General features: G+C 42.1%; 1 protein-coding gene across 2 annotated transcripts in view; it reads right to left on the reverse strand.

Annotated features, from left to right (window-relative positions):
- Lpp (LIM domain containing preferred translocation partner in lipoma) overlaps positions 1-20,898 on the reverse strand; it is a 623,722-nt gene that overhangs the window by 150,852 nt on the left and 451,972 nt on the right. The gene's annotated exons all lie outside the window — the stretch shown is intronic.

Genomic DNA, 20,898 nt, shown 5'->3' on the forward strand with positions numbered 1-20,898 from the left:
CTGGTGAGACTGCAGAAATGCCAAGTAAGAGACCAGAAAGTGAGGCCAGAAAGCGCACAGCCAACCAATGTCCCAAAGTGTGCAAAAAGAGGAAAGTCAGATGGTAGAGGGAAAGGAGCTCCATGCTACAGACATGAAAGGGAGCTCACTAGATCTCCCTTTCTTACATTTTAACCTGCCATTGTCGATAGCACCTCATATCTTTAATCAGAAAATTATAAATTAAAAATGCTGTTATTAGCAGTTTAGAAATGAGGACAGCACTGGCCACTGTCAATGGGAAGAGAAGTGAACAGAGTGTGGGCTTTCTTGGTGTTTACGACTCTTGCAACAGTTGGGTGAGAGTTCCTCTCTTCAGGCACAGCATCTTGTAACATATCCATCTCTTTACAGACGTTACTACTCCTAATGCCGATTTGACCTGAGTGATTTCTACAGCATAGAATCTAGGCCTTGACACGAATAAGACTTCATTGATAGTGTAGTCTTTCATCTATATTATTTTCCCTGTTTTGGAAATATACCTAAGTGTGTACTGGAGACATGCTGAATGTAAAGAGCCTGAGAAACTTTTGTTGGCCACTAGTCTTGCTCTAGGATTTTATTCCCTGTTAGAATATTTGCATTAGAGATGGGAAACACACGGACAGGCTTCTGTCAGTGTATGATCTCCTCTGTGTGAGACAGGGAATAAGAAATGCCAAAAGATCAGGACAGGGCTAGTTATGGTAAAGTCAGGACAAGAGTCCATTCTAGACTAATTCATTTATCCAATGAACATTAAACATTATATCTAGAGCAAGTTCTCAACTGCAGACAATATTTTGCCATGAATGGCTGTTGTGTGCCTTAAAGAAATAATTAGATCATTAGTTTTTTTTTCGTTTATCCACTCATTTTTCTTTTTTCTCAATTATATTTGTTCTTTGAGAATTTACTATATTTTGGTCCAATTTACTCCCCTCCAAATCACCCCAGATCCATCTCTACTTCCCTAACCATCCAACTTTGAATACTCTTTTCTTTAAACCCATCAAGGAAACTTGTGATTCCTATATACCCTTGGATGTATGGTCTACCGAAGGAGTGTGGGTGACCTACCAGATGCTACCCAGTTAAAGGAACAGACCCATTTACTCTAAGTAGCTATAAGCTGAGGGGTGAGACTTTATGTACACCTATCTTCTCCGTGCTGGAATTCTGTATAACTTGAGGTTGCACAGATTTTGAGTATACTGTTACAACACGGTGGGTTCTTATAGGCAGCCATCCTGCTGGACGAAGAGTCAGCGTTCTTTGTGGTCACTCACCACCTCTTCCTCTTACGCTCTTTCCCTGCCATCTCCCTCAAAGATGCTGCAGTTTTGGGAGGAGGGATGAGATACAGATGTGCCATTCAGCACTGAGCGTTCTGCAATCTCTTTTCTACACTTTGACTCTTGGGAGTCTCCATGTTAACTGCATCTACTGAACGAAGTAGTTTCTCTGATGAGAACTGAGAGAAGCATCAATCTAAGGTTGCAATAGTCATCAGAAGTTGGTGGAGTACTATGTCTATTTAGCAGAGTAGGAGTCATAGCAACAGTAACAGGATAGTAGTAGTAAGACGATTTCATCTAGGACCTAGGAATTTGTTATGAGCTGTTCATATAGTCATTGGTGTGAACCCGTCCACCGGAGGGTGCCTAGCTTACCAGGAGCGTCATCCCTCAATCTTCATCAGAAGCCACCAGCTGCCCTTAGCTCCTTAGTTAGGAGTTGGGGCTTAAGAATGCCTCCCTGCACTATGCTACCATGTTGACTGGCTTGATTCTGAGTAGCAAACACAGCCACTGAGTTCGGGAGCACAGTCATCCTGCCACGTCCAGAAGACACTGTTTTGATTGACTCCTCTCTGACCTCTGGCACTTACCATCTTTCTGGCCCCCTTCTAAAATAATCCCTGAGCCTTGGAAAAGGGAGAGATACAGCTGTCCTGTTTGCAGCTGTGTGCTCTATAGCAGTGGCTCGTAACCTTCCTAATGCTTAGACCCTTTAATACAGATCCTCATGTTGTGCTGACCCCCAACCATAACATTATTTTCGTGGCTACTTCAGTACTGTAATTTTGCTACTGTTGTGAATCGTAATGTAAATATCGGATATGCAGGATATGTGGCCCCCGTGAAAGGGTCGTTTGACCCCCAGTGGAGTAGCGACCCACGGGTTGAGAATCACTGCTCTAGAGTCAATTATTCTTTACACTTTGACCAGCTGTGAATTGTGTGTGAACCACTATCCACTGCACAAATAAATGTCACTGACCATGTCTGAAAACTATACTTTTAGATGCAGCGTTAGAGGAAGATTTAATACTATATCCACTGAGCAAAATAATAGAATTATTTTATTGGCTAGATTTTCAGTACTGGCCATTGTTTTGTACTGTGCAGAGGATCTTAAATCCAGCCAGAAAGCACTTGTTTAATCCCCATAATATGAATGCCAAGGACATATCTTATCACACTAGTCATTACTGAAGTCCAGGGTTCATGGCTGGATTAAGACAGCTGATGGATTTATTTTATATTATGTAAATGCTACTTTTGAAATTCATGAAATGGGACTTTAAAAAAGAAACCCACAATAACTTCAAGTGATAAAAGATATGCTGGTTACTCCTAAACCCCTGGAATAAGTTTCTAAATAATCCATGCCAAGTGGAGGATTCCAAGAGTAGCGAAATGTCAGAGTTGAGAAGCGACTTTGTGTGAGTGGAAAAACTACAAACGGCGCTATGTTTAAAAGTGGAGTGACGAGGACACACAGGGACTTGTGGTGAGTGCTGTCTCGTGACACTGTGGTACCTGGGGTTTCTCTTCAAGTCAGAAGCCCGTGGTTGAGAACACGAATAATTCTAAAATGATGACACAGATCCGATCTGATCTGATATTCTCTGGCAAGCCTATGCACTTTGGGTAAGCTTATATTCCCTCCGTCATTAAGAGGAGCACAGTGAGATAACCTGCAACTCGGGTTCAGAGGACGGAACACTTTCAGAACCCTGTGAAGAAGGGGCTAGCTACTTCAGGTGGCAAAACAGACAGCGGAGGTGGCACAGGAGCAACTGCTTTCTTCAGGTGTGCAATAGAAGGAGAGGTTGAGCCTAGCTCGTGCCTGAATCTAAACCCAAATGGTACCCATGTATCTTTTTCCCTCAACCACATACTGCACATGGCTTCCAACAGAAGCACTGGAAAGCACCAACTGTCACGGCTCAGAGCACTAATGCTAGCTGCTTTAATTCACTCAACAGCTAGTAAAGAACACACGATAATCCTGCTTTAATGACTGTCCCAGCCAGACTAGGTATCTGAATTTTATAAGTAAACAAGAGGTAAGAAACTAAATCCACCTCCCACAAAACAGAGGTAGAAATGTCTACCCTTAGCACTTACATTTCAAAAAGACTAATTTCAAAGTACTTTGTCAGCATTTCACAGATATTTTAAAAAATGTTTCATCCTTTCCATTCTTCAAGTATTCTTGCCGATTTTGCTTGCCAAATTTAGAAGGGCTCTTTTATATTTAAACTCGACTTTCTGTATATTGATGTCATCAGACTTATCATGCTGATATGTCCTTATAGACTCATTTTACTTTGAAAACATTATACGCCAATGGAGTCTGTGATACACCTAATATATTTATTGGTCATCACAACATAACAATGCGCTATAAACATTGGCTGTTTGCCGTGTGCATGTGGCCCAGTGGGAGCTGTAGCCTATTGCCATTGCGCAGCAGCTTGAGACAATATTATGCTACATATAATTTTTCCCTGAAGGAAAAATCACCTCAGATCTGTGGGCTTTCTATAGAATCGATACCACTTTCACAAAACATACAGCTGAAACATCACAAGTGGAACCACGGTTAAGCTGGGGACCATACCTGTATTGTTAGTTGAGAGTTATAGCTTATGAGGAAGGACCTAGATGATTGCACAGTATTCTGAATTTTGTTTACACTGCCTACCTGCCCCCATCCAGTGTATAATGTGGAATACCTCTGGGATAAATGCTGGGAAACCAAGGATTCTTTAGATAACAGTTGGTTTGTCACCACAGGGAAGGTAGCCTAAGATACTGAGTTCAGTCCTGTCAGAAGTGCATCCCTGGAATTCCTCCTGCCCAGTATAGACTAGGACTCATGAGACCTTAAGGAAAATGAACAACCATGTCCAACATTTATTTTCAAGTGAGCAATTCACGGCACAGTTTAGGGTAACACACAAGTTAAAATGTATGAAGGGTCATTGGGATGGGATGTTCTGCAATGGTTTCCGGGTTCTTCATTCTGAAGTGCTAACATCAGTGGTATAATAGTCCCCGGGTTCCAGTGATTCCTCACTTGCATGACCCTTTCCAAGGTACCTGCATCACATACAAGTAATCTTAAGGAAGATACTCATGTATGACATGAAAATCTGTGTTATGGATGAGAAAATTGAGGTCAAGCGGGTCAGTGAGCAACCCTGTGGTGGACCACAGAAACAGCAGACTTCCTGGTGAACAGAGTGGGGTGTTGATGTGCTACACTCAGGGTCCCCCACTAGTGTCTTCAAGCCCTTCTAGTTGCATTATTTGATAGTGGTTTAGATGTTTATCTATTTACCCTTATATAAGTCAAGATTTTTTGTGTATGTGAGTAAAAGATTACTGTTCAGTATTATGCTTTTTTTTTGGAAAAAAGATGTTCTTTTAAATATCCACATTAATCACTAATATGTATGCTCTTTGAAACGTCTGAATCACTTAGTGAAGGCATAAGAGCATCTTAAGACACACAGGTGACTTCTCAAAGGGTCAGACGTCAGACAACTTGAAACTCTTCTTAACCTAAAGTGCCAAGGACTGAGAATATCATGTCAAATTATAAAGAGTTTCTACCTCTGACAATTTAGGAGTTGTAGAAGAAAAGGATCCAAAGTAGACAATCACGAAAACGTGGAAACAGTAAGATGCATGTATGATTCCAGGGGTCTAGCATGCCAGGAGAAGGCTCCTGGGACATATGAGCCTTTGCCCTTGAAGGATAAATTAGATTTCATAAGAGAAAAGAGGAAGGGAGATAGAGAGGAAGTACAAGAGTGATGTACATAGAAGAAATGTCAACATTTAGATGGGGAAAGATCTAGAATGAAGACAGCAGCCAACGCCAAGTCTTCATCTTAGGTAAGAGAAAATTATTAGATTTTCAAGTGGTAGCTGCCTATGTTAAAGTTACAAATACAGCAGAATACTTTTATATCGTAAGCTTGTATAAAAATGTAGTCAGGACTGGAGGAATAGCTCAACTTGATTTCCAACAATGAGGATTTTAATTCAATCCATAGTATCTATGATTTTATAAAAAAAAAGTCATTGTGTTGTGATGCTTGTAATCGCAGGGTTAGGGAGGCAGAGTCAGGCCTACTTGGTGAGTTGCAATAACAACAAAAACAAACAAACAAAACAAAAACAAAAACAAGGTGTGTGTGAGGGGGGTTCTGGGGATAAAGGCACTTGTTACAAATCTTGACAACCTGAATTCCATCCAGAAGATCCACACGGTAGAAGGTAAAAGGACACCCAAGAGTGATCCTCTAACCCCCAAGAGAGCACCATGGTAACCTCCTCCAAATAAATAAATAAACGCAAAACAAAACCCAAGAAAACATACCACTGCCCAGAAAGGTGGCTCCGGGGCGGTAAAGGTACCCACCTGTTCCCAACCCAACCCTGCTCCTCTCTTAGAGGGTATCCCTGGCACATATGGTGGAAGAGGAGAAACCCTCTCCCAGTAGCTGTCCTCCGCCCTCCACATGTGCACCATGGCAATGTCACTACAATAATAACAACAACAATAAAAAAGAACAAACAGAAAAGAAGGTGAATGACTTGAATAAGGACACCCAAGGTTGTACTCTATCCGCTACAACCATGTGCATGCACACATTTGAGTGAACAAGCATACACACACACACACACACACACACACACACACACACACACACACACACATTAAAAATTCACCCAGACATGAGGGTATTTCTAGGCAATTTAAAAACTAATACAATTTCAAAGTTCTTTGATATTTACTCAGTGTGACTAATTACCAACTTCTTTCTCGTCTCTGGGCACACAAAAAGTACTGCTGATTCCCTCTTTCAGGCAGAAGTTGCCATGAGAGGCACAAGCAGGTGGAGGCTTAGTCCTTCAGTTACTGGATGAAGAGTTGGCCTCTACCCCGCAGGCTGAGCTTCTTCACACTAGAGGGAACATGGAAACTAACATCTTCTAAGGCCAGTGCTGAGAGTCATGAGAAACAGTGATGCTATTCTATTTATGCCATTCTGTAGTTCCCTTAATTTAAACGTATTTTTCTCAGATAAAAGATCCAAGTATCTACATGTTCTGGTCCACATTAATAAACTGTTGCCCAGGTAACTGCCACTAGAAAAGACATTACGGTGCCAGATATGCAGTCATATACAAGTCGAGGTTTCTCCTAATTATTCCGGGTGATGCTGTGCAATCACGAAGAGTGGTTTCTGCAAAGGAAATGCAAATGACAGAATCCTTGATGAACAAGGAAATTTCACCGTATCAATAATAAGGCAAACAGCAACTTCTACCTAGCAAAGTCGTATAACATTTCACGATGCTTGGAGTGTTTTGTATATTCTTACACAGGATATAAGTACATTATTACATGGCTAAAAACTGACTATTTGGAGCCCCTTTAATATTTTTTTATGTCTTTAACTTGACGGAAGACCTTTATGGAGTTATTTTTAATTCCTGGGCCTGTTTCTTCATTTATAATCTAACACTCTCAAAGATTCCTTGGTTTTACTCCAGCACGTGTTTGTGACCATAATATAGTGTGTGTCACTGTCGACTCTTGAGAGTGAAATCACATATCTCTATATTTAGAGATATTTTGTAGTCTGTAAAAGTAAATGCGCACTGAGTCAGTGGAAACCTCATTAATACAGAGGTTTCCATTATAAGAGGACGTAACCGACTTGTCAGCATCCTTTGAGGCATCCGAGCTTCATTCAGTGCTCCAAATCTGAGTAAGCAGCGGGCAGCTTGCAGGGCTTCTGCAGCCTACTGAACTTTCACTACACTTGGGTTACGAAATCAAGAAGCTATGAAAGTTAACCACTTCATCCTCCATGCCCTGTCCTTGGGTAGAGAATGAAAGTTTCCACTAACACTCATTTCTGGGGGGGGTAGGGGTAGTGGTGGAGTTTGCTATGTAGAAAAACTGGCCTGACCCTTTCTATGCAGCCCAATCTGAGCTCAAAACCATTGCCCTCCTGTCTTGGCCACAAAGGTGGTAGAAAGATAGGTATGAGCCCCAGTACCTTTTCTGAGGAAGGAGGATACATGATCAAGAGCCCTCACTAAGATACAAATAGTGGAGGTTCTCAGGCCAACACTCAGTCCCTTCAGCGAAGGTCCCTTCCGGCCATGTAGCTCAATGTTCTAAGGATCCCTGTTGCAAAGTGGCCACTCGGTAACCACTATTGCATCAGCCTCTCAAGTTACTGACAATGACCCCTTGCTTTGGGTCATTTTCCTCCTGTGCCCTTACCTGATGTTGAGTTCTTATCTGCAAAGAACCACCTACTTGAACTTACTGTGAGTCTGAATCTTACCAGAAAAGCACTCCCAGGAAAATAAAACACCAGGAAGAAGCAGCCAAAATCTTCGGAAAGATTCCATGATAATGAACACTCTATCATTTTGGGTAGAAGAGACACTCATTTTTCTTGTCCATTTGTAATGATGTACAAGAGGTTCCTTCTCTTAGAGGGAAAATGACTTCAATTATGTGTTCTTGTAAAAAAGAAACATTGAAATTATCTTCTTTTCAAAAGGTAGAATTAGCCCCATTTTAGAGTTGAAAGCCTGCCAGAAAAAAAATATATTTCTGATAGTACCCCCTGTGTCAAGTTTGCGTTTTGCAATTTTCTGTGGCTGCTTTTACTTTTGGATTCTTACTGATTGTCCTACTCAACTCTTAATGCCTCACTGTGTAAAGGGATGAAGTACGTTTTCTGGCCCAGGGCAGAAGCTATGCTGGGATACCTGTGGTGTTTTAGGCTATAGCAACTGACAGCAAGGGGTATGGAGAAGTCACGTGGTAGGAGAGGGAGACCTGCCTGACCATTCTCGGTGAGAACCCACGCCTCTACTTGGTCATATTCTTGTTCTCACGCCAAGTGTTGCTGTCTCTAAGCTACAGTCTTTAAGTCAAAGTCTTCAAAGGAGAGGACCAATGACCCTGTGTTTCAGCAAGAGCGGCTTGTTGAAAAGCTTCTGAGAGAAAAGGCTGGACATCCGTGAGGAAGTGCAGTGCTAGCACACCAAGGTTTCCTGACACTCCAACAGAGCCCAAAGGGCTCCCGTTCCTCAGTTAACCACTCTTCAGTCTCTGTCTCTGTCTCCGTGTCAAGAGTGAGTGCCTCGACTCACTGACTTTTGAGTTCCACTATCTTTGAACTTCTCCTAGGGTTTTGCTTTTCTAGTACCGACTTTCTTATCTATCAGCTGAAGAGTAATGTATCTAATCCAGAAAAAGAAGCACTGTATGCTACCAAAAATATTGCTGTTATAGTTACTAGGGAAGAAACGGAGTGCTTAACGGTGCTATTCTTCTTAAAGAAGGAAGTGGAATGCTTGCTTACTGCTTTTTCCAGTAACCCACCATCATTCTATCAGTGTGGTATTCCTGATTTTCACAGATTGTTATAGCAATTTACCTGATAATCATGACTACTTTGACTGTAAGTCTCTTAAAGCTGACATTGGTAAAGCCAGGCTTTGCTGGTCCTCCGAAGTGTTGACGCTGAAAGCAAAACCAGTGACCTGAGGCTCATGTTAGCTGGGTGTGGAGTAGCCCTTCCTCTCCCTTTCCAGCCTGGATGCATCCCAGGCACAGGAGCCACAAACAGTGATGCCACACCGCCCTGGGGGAGACAAGAGCTAGGGAAGACAAGCAGGCATCTCAGCCGACAGTGGCAAAGTGAAGCCACAGTAATGGCCTGACCGCTTCCTTTCTTGGCCCTCCCAGGGCTACTCTCCCATGAAAAGCAAGCTGACCAAGGAGTGAGAGGATCCCTCTCAACTTGTTTTACCCGAGGCTAACAGCGGCTGTTTCTAGAATACTGTGATGCCTAAAATCTACCTGTTGAATCGGCCTCTTTGGTTCGTCTTTTCCTCACAAAGATGAACGACAGGGAAGTTCGATGAATGGAATAAACTGAGGTTGCTCTTTCAAATTAAATTGTATCTTTGCTATGCCTTGCCTAGGTGGTAGTGGCTTTCTAGAGGAAAAAGTTTCACCTTAATTTGGTTGCCTGGAAAAATGCAATAGCTATTTGCTCCTTTGTTTGAAAGAAATGTTTCATGACATGTGTTGTTCCATTGGACGGGAGAGAAAGTTTATTGATTAGAAGGTCTAACCGTTTATTCATTCTAACGGAGACAAACTAACTGTGAACATAAAAAACAAACAAAAAAAAAAACCAGGCACTAGGTGAAGTCCAGCAAAGTTGGCAGGATGGATAGCTTATTTAAAAACACTTTTAAAGTGTCTAAATAGAATACAGGAAAATGAGTGACTTTTAGAAAATAACAAATATGCTTTTTGAAACATGAGGCTCTAGTCTCCTTAGTATTTTCAGTAGGAAACCAGGAGAGCAGAGGGCATCTGGAGTGTGGACAGGTTGGAAAACACGAAAGGCCCGAACTTCTCAGTCTTCTATGCACAGAAGCACTTTCTCACTGCACAAGCTGTTTCTAGCAAGTGGGATTGACAGATGCCTGAACGTAAGACACACGACATTGAAATAACATGCAAATTCGTTTTCAGTTTTAATATGCAAATATGCTGCTTGGCACATCACTTTCCACGGCTGAGGTCAATTTCTGTTTCTGAGTTTTTCGTGGGAAACGCAACCCAGCAAACAAATGGTTAACTCCCCATCATTTCACCTAACACAAGGCAGTTTTCATCTGAGTCAGAGGGCTGTCTTGCTCAGCAATCCAAGGCACCTGGGAGGCAAAGAAAGGGCCAACGCTTTGTTCTGTGAAAAGGCCACCCTCTCCAAGCAAGTATGCCCCTGACAGGTGATCATACTGGATGTCTGGGACTGCAGGGAGATAAAAAGGCAAGGTGCTTAAGAGTGAATAACAGGAACTCTTTGTTTGACTCATGGAAAACAAACCGAAGAAGCACATCACGTTGGGAGGACGTAGGCATCCTTAGAGACAAAACGAAGAATTAGTCAAAAGTCCTCATTTATTCCTAGGGTATGCAGGCAGTAAAGGAAATTGCAGCCTCTAATTAAATCCGCACTAAATTACCCACAAATATTAGTGACTAATTCGGTGTTAAGGCAATCATCACAATAGCTGTGACACATCGAGTTCAACAATTTATAATTCAGTCAGGAAATCAAGGCAGATGAAGGAACAACAAAGGAAAAAAGCAAAAAGCTGGCTACAAGCAGTGTGGCGGAGATGCTTAACATAGGGGTTCTAGACTCTCCTTGGGTTTAATCCCATATCCATGAATCAACAATTGGCACCCAGGGCAAAAGATGTATTTTATCAAATATATCCTAGTTGCTTAAAATATAGATGTGTGTTCACAGTACTTATCCCAGGAGGCATTTAAAATGGCCCCTATCAGCCACTGCATCCTGTGGTGGATGAGAACTTAATGTCACTGCTCGACGTTCCCGGGCTGTCTGAATGCTGTGCAAACACATCACTGGATAATATGGATTCAAGAGGACAGAAACTGTCTTTGTGGCCAACACTGAGCAAGAGGACCAGGGGCTTAAATTAGGACCTGGCGCAACAGAATTGGGGACGATAAACCTCTGTAAGATTAAATTTCCTTTGGATTTCTTTGCTCCTTCACAGTTCATAAGCAACCTGGCATAATGCTCACAAACACCAGAGTTTGTCACAGGATGAGCCTGGGGTTTCCCTTTCCTTTCCATTCTCCTTCCCACCCCCACCTTTCTTTCTTCGCTATGAAGAGAGAAATCAAATCAGTGGCTTGTGAACTGACTTACGGGGGAGTGATTTAGAGAGAGCCACACCCAGGAGTGGCAGAGCCGGGAGTTAAATGGGAGCTGCTGCTCCTAGCTGGGTGTTTTTTCCACTGATTTACAGCTATCTTTATATATTCATTTAGAAATATGAAACTTACATGATCTATCGTAAAGGTTAATCAAGACAGTCAACCTTGCTGATTAAAGGGAGATGCTAATTATACCAGAGGTTGAAGACTAATGTGGCCCCTTTTACTTTCAGAAACACTGATTGTGGTGTAATGGAGAAAGTGTGGGTTTTGGAGGCAGAGCAATATGAAGTATGTGACTTACTCTATGCACTTCACAAGGTTTTCTCTTATTTTTTTAATCTTTTTTTTTGTTGTTTAAACTTAATAACAGCTTCTTCACATATAAACGACACAAGGGGCACACAGGGAAAGGGTACAATTGCCCTATTCCAGAGCCATCACAAATAGTTTGCAGATGATACATGCCATGTGCTAGTATTTAACAGGGGCTCATGATTATTTGTGTTAAATGTACAGACAACTTGTCAAATCTGAGCTATGGATGTCTTTCAAATGTGGCAGGAAGGTGGGCGAGAGAACATGAATGACTTAGTGTCATTCAGCAACACTGTAGTGGGGGAAGAAAGATCACACTCTGATCCTGAATCTAAAGGCAAAGGGCACTGGCATTTCTGATCAATCAGCCATGCAATGGAACGCCGGTCCTAGCAAAGGAACGCTTCCATGAGTTCTGAGAGGTAGACATGCATTAGCTTCATTTACATATTTATTGATTTGTAACTTGGAAGACTGAATGTAATTAAAGTGTACTATTTAGCAGGTGCCAGGTAATATCAAAAAATATTTCCCATTAAGTAGCTCATTTAATTACCAAGCAACTTTGATAGGCAGACACACTGATTTGCCAAGAGGGGAGACTGAGGCATGATAGCCAGTGAAGAACCTGGTAGGTAACTCGGGCTGGGCATCCTAGAAACTGAAGTTTACCATGACGAAGGTACCCAGCTTCCTAACCCGTCTACATCCCCCCCCATTTACCCTTTATTCTTAAGGAATTTAATTACATATTACAAAGTAATATCAATGGAAACTTTCTTAAAAGAAAATACTACTTTTTCTCCACAAAGATAATAACCACGAGATGAAAAGCATCTACACAGGTTTGGGTACAGAAGGAAAGCTCCCAATTCAGAGAACACGCCCAGCTTTAATGTCTTCATCACAATTAAGCACAATCAAACTGTTTATCAAAGGCCAGTTCCCTTATCGATGTCAGATAAAGGGGCAATGCAAAACCTCAGAAGAGAAGAAAATAAAAACCATAAAACTCTTTTATATTAAAAGCTCAAGTTCGGGGCCATTCTCTAATGACCAGTATGATAAGATTTCCTACTGGGTCCTGGTTGAAAGATGGGTAAAAGATTATGGCAGTACCTCACTTTCCATAAAAAGCAAGGCCTCTCTAAAATTCAGGAGACATTTCTAGATTCACAACACTGTCATTTTTCAGAAACAAAGCACACTGCACATCATTTGCTAGTTGATGAGATCTTTGGTTCATCCATTCCTCTCTCTCTCCATCTATCTAAATAAGATTTCTAGTCAGTCTGTCTATCTAAATATCTATCTATCTATCTATCTATCTATCTATCTATCTACTATCTATTTATTTAAAGGAGAGTTGAGGAGGGAAGCTGTGTGTTTAAGGTTATCTAAAAATAGAGGGTGGAACTGAGAAAATCTAGATCAGAAAAGCAGGTCTAATCCAAAACTGGTTTATTCTTCATTCCACCCCCGAAGGCTCCCTCAGAACAGTGGCACACTCTGCAAAGCCTGCCCATTCTTGGCCAAAATCTTGGGAGCCCTAATCAACATGGATGCATTCTTCTGAGATCCAGAGAAGGAAAGTGCTATAAAGTGAAAATCATTGCTGTTATTTTTGGCGAGTGTACACAGACCAGCAACAGCTGGCACAGACAGATGTGGTCCACAGTGAATTCCACGTCTGGCTGTGCTGATGCTATTCCCTGTTCAGTTTTCTTTTTCTGGATCAGTGAGGGGTGTTGCTCCTCAGCCCATGTACCCTATCCATGGGCGGAATGCCATCAAGGTGAGGTTAAAACTCATTGCCCCCTCCATTTTCCATTGCTATTTTCTAATGACTTGACTTTCTCAGAAAAACACTACTGTTTTATGGAAAGTATTTTCTTCATTTGGGACCTTGTATGCCTGGGAATTGCAACAGTAATATTTATAAAATCAACGACTTTCACATGAATTCTTTCTTTAATCTTTGAAATAAGTTAGTGAAGGAAATATTTTTTGAGGTTTAATTTATATTTCTTTTTGCAGCTTTGAAAAGTACATTTTAAGTTAGCATGCAAATAAACTTCATTGCAGCATCTTCACACACACATTTCATTATTTTACCTTTATTGTTTTCTTCCTTCCATCTGGTTCCCCTTCTCCTTATGTATGTATGTATACGTATGTATGCATGTATGTATATATGTATGTATGTATATGCAGGTGAGTGCAAGTGCCTGTGGAGACCAAAGGTGCCAGATCCCTCTAAACCAGTGGTTCCCAACCTGTGGGTCACGACTGCTTGGGTAACATATCAGATATTTACATTATGACTCATAACAGTTGCAAAATTATAGTTATGAAATAACAACAAAATAATTTTATGGTTGGTGGTCACCACAACATGAGGAGCTGTATTAGAGGGTCACAACATTAGGAAGGTTGAGAACCACCGCGCTAGAGCCTGAGTCATAGGTAGTTGTAAGCTGTGACTGGTGGGTGCTGGGAGCGGCACTCAGGCTCTCAATAAAAGCAGTTTGGATTCTCAACTGCTGGGCCACCTCTTCATCCTAGTCATCATACTGTTGGTGCTATTTTACCTGTCTGCTTTCTTATGCCATGCATTCCATTTTCCATAAGGAGTAGCTTCATACCTCATCTCACAAATGAGGAAACGGAGAAATAATAAGGCTAAAGAAAATGCTCAAGATCACAGAGCTGAGATAAAGACGAGACAGGATTTATAATAAAGCCCACTGACTCCAGAAACTTCTTTACTTCCAGAGACCGAGATGGTGATCCAGCGTATCAGTGTAATCAGAATGAAATATATTTGATGCAACTCAGTCCCACAAATACAGGTGTAGTATTACATCATAATCAAGAATATTCCACAAGTCTAGATGTTTTACCAGCTCCACCATTCCATTCTGAGCAAGAGGTAGAACCATGTTATCACAGGCTCTACTGTGCTGACTTACAACTATAGTTCAGCTGACCCAGGTCTCTAGCCCTACCGAGCATGCTCCATATTGAGTCCTCAGTTTCTGGTGCTTCTGGATATTCATGGAGGCCCTCGGAGGAAAGCAGAAAGCATGAAGTGTGTATTCCACACTGCTTCAACTTGCACATTTCTAATTACTGTGAGCTGGCTGTAAACAACATCATTGTAAGAGTACCAACCACATGCCTATTGGTGTTTTTCTAAAGAAACTAATGAGATACGGGACCTGTCCTCTTAGAGAGAAGGGAAAAAATGTTAAAGGAATGTCTACAAATCCAAAAAAAAAAAAAAAAAGATGCTGTTTGCATGCTATTGTCCTCTACAGAAAATGGGGTGTTGCAGTTGGCATGAGTAAGAGACACTCAAAAGGAGAAAGTAACATTTGAACTATGTCTTGGGGATTGGAATTTAGACATCTAGAGATGTGGGAAGTGGCATTTATAGGAGAGCCCCTGAGGAGGAAGAATGAGTGCAGCAGTCTGGAAGCATCCTTCCTTTAGGTCAACCCAGGGCCAGGCTCCTCACTGTCTCTCTGTTCCTCATTTGCTTCATTGTCCGTGCTGAGTAGGAAGATGGCAGTGTATTTAGTGAAGGGGTGGAAACTGTCTGCTGCCAGCGTCAACCCACGCACAAGGCTGCTGAGCGAGCTGTCTACAGATCACCTCAGGACCGTGGCACAGCAGGCCAGCTGTTCCAGACGAGGCCAAACATTACTCACTGAGATGCACGCTCTTGCTGCTGATTTTTAAAAGTGATTGCTTTAATGAGAGGCTGGAGAAAATGAGCTTGCAAGAGGCTGTGGAGTTTTCTGATACCAACAACTCAGCACGCAGAGGAAGGCTGAGGTGAAGATCTGAGTGCCCGGGGACTTCACTGAGACGGTCATGCTTCCACATAAGAGAAAGAGAGTAGTAACGCAAGCTGTGTTGCTTTTAGTTTTTTCCTTTGGCGGTTTCCATAGATTCGTGAAAGTATTTATGTGCTGACTTTACATAAGGGCTTAGCTGAAGCGCTCCCCATCCACCGCTTAGGCCCCCACATTCCAGTGGATGAGGTGACTCTCTCACAAGGGACAGTTTTTAAAGGTCCAATGTCAAATGCCTCTACAACTGGATCTACAGTTATAGGTGGTAACCAAGATTCAGGGATTTCTTTTTTTTTTTCTCTTCTTATTTATTTATTTAACAAGAAAAGTACAGAAATATAAAAAGTAAGGACACAGCAGCCTGGCCAGTATGAATTAATTCTAGATTCTTCTTTGCTACAAATCTCTCAAATGCTACTAGACAGTCATTTCACCTCTTGAGGGTCTATTTTCCTGTTTTTAATCTTAATCCCCTTCACACATTGTTTTTTTTCTTTTGAAAGAAACTATGGAGCAGAAGCAACATTATGCAAACATATAAGATGCACCACAATCCCTAGCCTCCTTCAACATGATAGCAAAATGTTTCAAGATTCATTTATTTTATGTGTATGACTGTCTTGCCTGCATGTATGTCTATGTGCACCATGTTCATGCCTGGGGCCTGTGGGTGTCAGAAGTAGGTATTAGATCTCCTGTTACTGGAGTTATAAAGGTTGTGAGCCACCACGTGGGTGCTAGAAACTGAACTGAGGGACTGTCCAAGAGCAGTGGGTGCTAAGCCATCTCCCTAGAACCATGCCAGCTAAAACTGACTAAGAGAAGCTCTACTCTCAATACCAGTAATGCATCCATTTTTCCTGCTATCCCCATGGCACCATGACAGCTAAAACTTGGGAAGGCAAGCTCTACTCTAAACACCCGCAACGCACCCATTTTCCCTGCTTATGTATTTCCATTTTGCCCTCATACAGCAATGGGAATGGAAGGTATCACGAGCACTCTAGCTACTGCAGCCAAGTCCAAGGCAAGCTTCAATCCCGGACCTTAGCACAATGTGGAAGACTTTAAGTGCGTCATTGCTGTTGGCATCTGCTTTCCCTTCTCCATTTCCAAACTCTGGGCCATGTTGTTATACTGCAATCATAACTGGGGGCGAAACTTTGTTAGTCCAAATTGCACAAACCGAGCAGACAGGTGGCAGATACCGTGCTGGCAGACCCTTGAATGTAGAGGTGAGCATAAGGCATGAGGTAGAACACTAATGCTTCCACAGTTTAAACTGACATTAAGGTGCAGTTGATACTATTTCTCGATAGGAAAATATGTAGATTCAAGAGTTTTAAATGGAGAGGAAGACGGAAGTGAAAAGAAGAAACAGAGGCCAAGACATTCAAGCAGCCATCTGAGGTCTAACTAGCCATGCAGGAAGAACGAGACTCTCATTCCCGTCTGTCTGAGACTCTGGCCTTCATTTTCATAACAACCAAAGTAGGTCTGGAAGGAGGCGAGAGAGAGGCAGGGAGCAAGGTCGCAGAGGCGGTCCTCTCCTGTACGGAACTTAGACTACTGAGATTTGGGTACACATTTATAGAACCCATCTACATTCCCGACAAGCTATTCATCATCCTTTAGAATGTATTATTACTTGTGATAGGAGGTAATGCAGAATTAGGCCAACTTCTCTCTTTCAATTTGTAGAAAAAAAAAGCTGAATAGATTATATTTTTTGTGAGAAATTAGAGGTAGGCCCTGCTAATACGTTTCTTTAAACAAATGGAGCATATTCTTGGAATAATGTGTGGTTTGTTTTTACATGAACAGATACTACATGCTACTATGGCAAACTTAGAATCCATTTGACCAGGCTGTAATTCTCAAACAACAGACAGCAGGGAGAACAAGTCCTGAGACTGAGACACGGTGTAGTACAAGAAAATCAGACTCAGAAAGCAGAAAGCCAGAAGGTAATCCCCGTATCTGGTACCTTCTGACCTCCCTACATCTCACCTTCCTATTCTGGACTATGCTGTTTTTATTCTGGATAGAGGAGGTTTGAACAAGACTGGCCACTGGGAGCACTATGCAACTACTTAAGAGTTTGTTAAACATAAATACTGACAAGACTCTGCATGGAAGACAATGCTCAGGACCGACAAGGAACAGACAACAGTATTTTCAGAAGCCGAGGGAGCAATCTTTAACACCCCATTCTGACTTCTCTGAACAACAAGCCAAAATAGAAGCTCAGGGCTCCCAAGGTGTTAGCCAGATGAAAATTAGTAGCACTTCTCTCTTTCAGTTTCTCTGAGCCTTTCGCAGAGCATCCATGAGCAGGTAGAAAGACAATGAGCTACAGAACTTCAGGCCAGTCACCAACTTCTCTGGGCCTTAGTCATGCTTCATAACCCAGTGACTATCGTGAAGGGTGACAACGCCTACCACGAGGACTTTGGAGCCTTTATTGGGAATGAGTAATGAATTGTAAAAATGCTCAGAGAAATAAATATTCAAGCACAGACTAGAGGCAGCCAACACCTCCCCTTTAAGACACTTGTGAGAATGACTGTCATTTGCAAATACAACCTATTATATAAGCACAATCAAATCAACTCCTCGTGCCAAGGAACTTGGTTGTCCTTGGTGAAATAATAGCATTTTGGCCAGAGAGGGAATTTCATCATTTTCTTTTGACTTTGATTCTGACTTTTGCAAGATGCATGCTGGGATTCAGAGCCCAGAGCCCAGAGCCCAAGCCTGGCCCTGGCTGTTACTTTACAGCCTAGAGCATATGAGTTGACCAATCAGAGAAAGGATCTGCTGCCAACCAAAACTAGGCGTCAGAGATCTCAGTTTTAACTCCTCCCAACCCCAAGGCACAAGGAATGAGGCAGGCAGCAGCAGCTCACTGGGCATCAACAGTAAGAGGCAGAAAACTGTGTCAACATGTTTCTTCCTTTTCTCATTCACTCTGTCTACATTCCACTCCCCTAAAGAGACCACAGAGCTGGAACAATTCTAATAAAAGCAATAGAGCAAGAGTTGCAATTCAAGCTTAATTCCGAATCGTATATACCTTTTCAGGCGAATACAAGTGCCTGCCCTCCAGGAGCTCACAATCTAGTGGGAGAATCAGAAAGGTAACTCAATAGACTGTGAGCTCCTTGAGGGTAGGGACCATCTCTATTCTTCCCTGTCTCTTCACTAAGCACTATGTCTGCCATGAAACAGGTTTTCAATAAGTTCATCTGAAGAGATGAACCATCGGAATCTTTTCTTTTCTTTTTTTTTAAAAAGCCCAAATCTAGTGAGGTTAACAATGTATCTTCCCAAGCCTCCTCCCCTCTTCATCAACATGCCAACTATTGCTTAGTAAGTGTATGGCGGTGCTGCCTTCACAGTCCCCTCTTCCACATGCTGTGCACACTACTGCCCTTCTTCTTATCCTGGCAGGTGGGTGCTGGTCAACAGATGATGGCATGAACAAGCAAATGTGAGAAAGGACACGCCTGCACTGCATCTGAGTCATAAGTAGACCACCTTCTAAATTCCAGAGGCAGGTCAATCCAGCTGAGGGCATCTGTAAGGCCTCAAAAAAGACAGTGATTGATCTGGGCCACTTTAAAATCCCAAAGGCTAAATGACATTGCATAGGGAAAAATCCAATCCTCTCTTACATTAATTAGGCAGATGACATCAGAACGAAACATTTTTCTTTAAGCTAGAACATGAGTTATGCCAAATTCTACCTTCTAGAGGATATGGGTTTCAGCCAAAAACCCATCATATAGATTATTGTTTTTCTCCTCTTAAGTACTTAGAGGAAATTAAGTCTTCTTTGGCATGCAGCAGTTCTCAGCAAGGTCATGGGTCCTTCTACAGTGCTGTCAGGGGCAGTTGAGGTAAGAGCATCGTCAACAAAAAAGGAGACATGTCAATTATTCTTAAAGATGCAAAACCAGTTAACCAAGATGGTATGGGGCTATTCTAAGCTATTCTGGAGATCTCAAAGGGTCAGTAAGAAAGCTGAGGACATATAAAAGTTGGTCCTTATGTCTCTGATGTCTCTGAAGTCATCACTAGACTGGAGCGGTAGACAGGCAGCCAGGAGATCAGTCTCTACTGTGATGAGAACTTGGCATCACAATTAGCTCATCTGTACAATGGACAAGGCTGAGTGAAACTAGAATATTTATTTCCCCTAACAGAAAACTAGATATTACCGGGAAGCATGGGGAAGAAGGGGTAAGTATAACTAAATATGTCCATTTGTTTCCTCTGGTGACACACTGAGATTAACCAGGGCTACTGGTCTGACCATGACTTTGAAATTATCCTGTGGCCTAGTAGCTTCAACAGTTGTAGACCATAAAACTGAAGACCAGCAAAGCTAGGAGCAGGCTTTTTGGAGAGCTTGACACTGAGACCTGTGTTTCTTCAGTCAGCACCATGTTTCTCCTAACCACACACAAGCCAGCTTCCTTTGGTTTTCCCCTCTGCTCAAGTCTTGATGCCTAAGACCTGCTTGAATAGGGCAACTTTCACATCCTTGGTGCTGTGGTTCCCCCTTCCTTTGTTTTGCTTCAAACTTCCTGCAAACACCACACAGATAAGAAAGCTAGCAGAAGCCAAGATTTAGCTCGTTGCACTCTCGGTCAGTCCTTGCTACACGGAGACTGTATGTGCCACCATAACCACTTTCCCACGCTCTCCCAGCCTCGTCTACCTACTCCACGAGTTCTTTAAGCTAACTGCTCATCAGAATCACTGGGGGCTGAAGTCACAGCAATACTTCCCCAAAGACTTCTGCCTGTAAATGAGGCCAAGAGGTTAACAGGATTAAAAGGCTTCCTAGCGAGTTCTGAAGGTTAGCTAGGAATGAGCACAGCTGCTATTTAAACAACAGAAGGCATGAGCTACGCCAACTTTTCTTTCTTCATTATGGATTGTCATCCTCATGGGTACCACCCTGTGATTTGGATGAGGACATTGAACATTACATCGGTCATGAATGATATTTTGGTTCAAGGCTCTCTGACACCAGTCCTGGGCATACTAGCCGGAAGAGATTCCTGGGCATACTAGCCGGAAGAGATTCCCGGGCATACTTGGCTGTATCAGAATATTCTACAGTATTCATTATATTCCCTCCTAGGAACATCTTTCATAGGTTAGCCTGCAGAATAAGGCATGGTGATAAGTCCAACTTCCACCCTCAGGGAGCCTAGAATTTTCTGTACCTTCTACTGTCATTGGTAGATGATAAGCACAGGACATATGAGGTTCCTTGTCAAGATTCATTATCAGTATTTCATGCTATTAACCATAATCATAAAAGCGACATTTATTGGTACTTCTGTGCAGAGTACTGGGCAAAATATTTTAAGTAGATTATTTTATTTAATAACCAAACCTTCCTGTGAGGCAAATACAGTTAATATCCCCATAGTATGGATTAGGAAATTGAATATCACATAGATCATAAATGATACCATTTTGGCTCAAGACTATCTGACCCCAGTCCTGGAAATACTAGGCCTAGGGGATATGGATCTGACTCTATCAAAATCATTACCACATAGATTGTTGT

This window comes from Chionomys nivalis, chromosome 3 (genome assembly GCF_950005125.1).
Source record: "Chionomys nivalis chromosome 3, mChiNiv1.1, whole genome shotgun sequence".
Classification (NCBI taxonomy): domain Eukaryota; kingdom Metazoa; phylum Chordata; class Mammalia; order Rodentia; family Cricetidae; genus Chionomys; species Chionomys nivalis.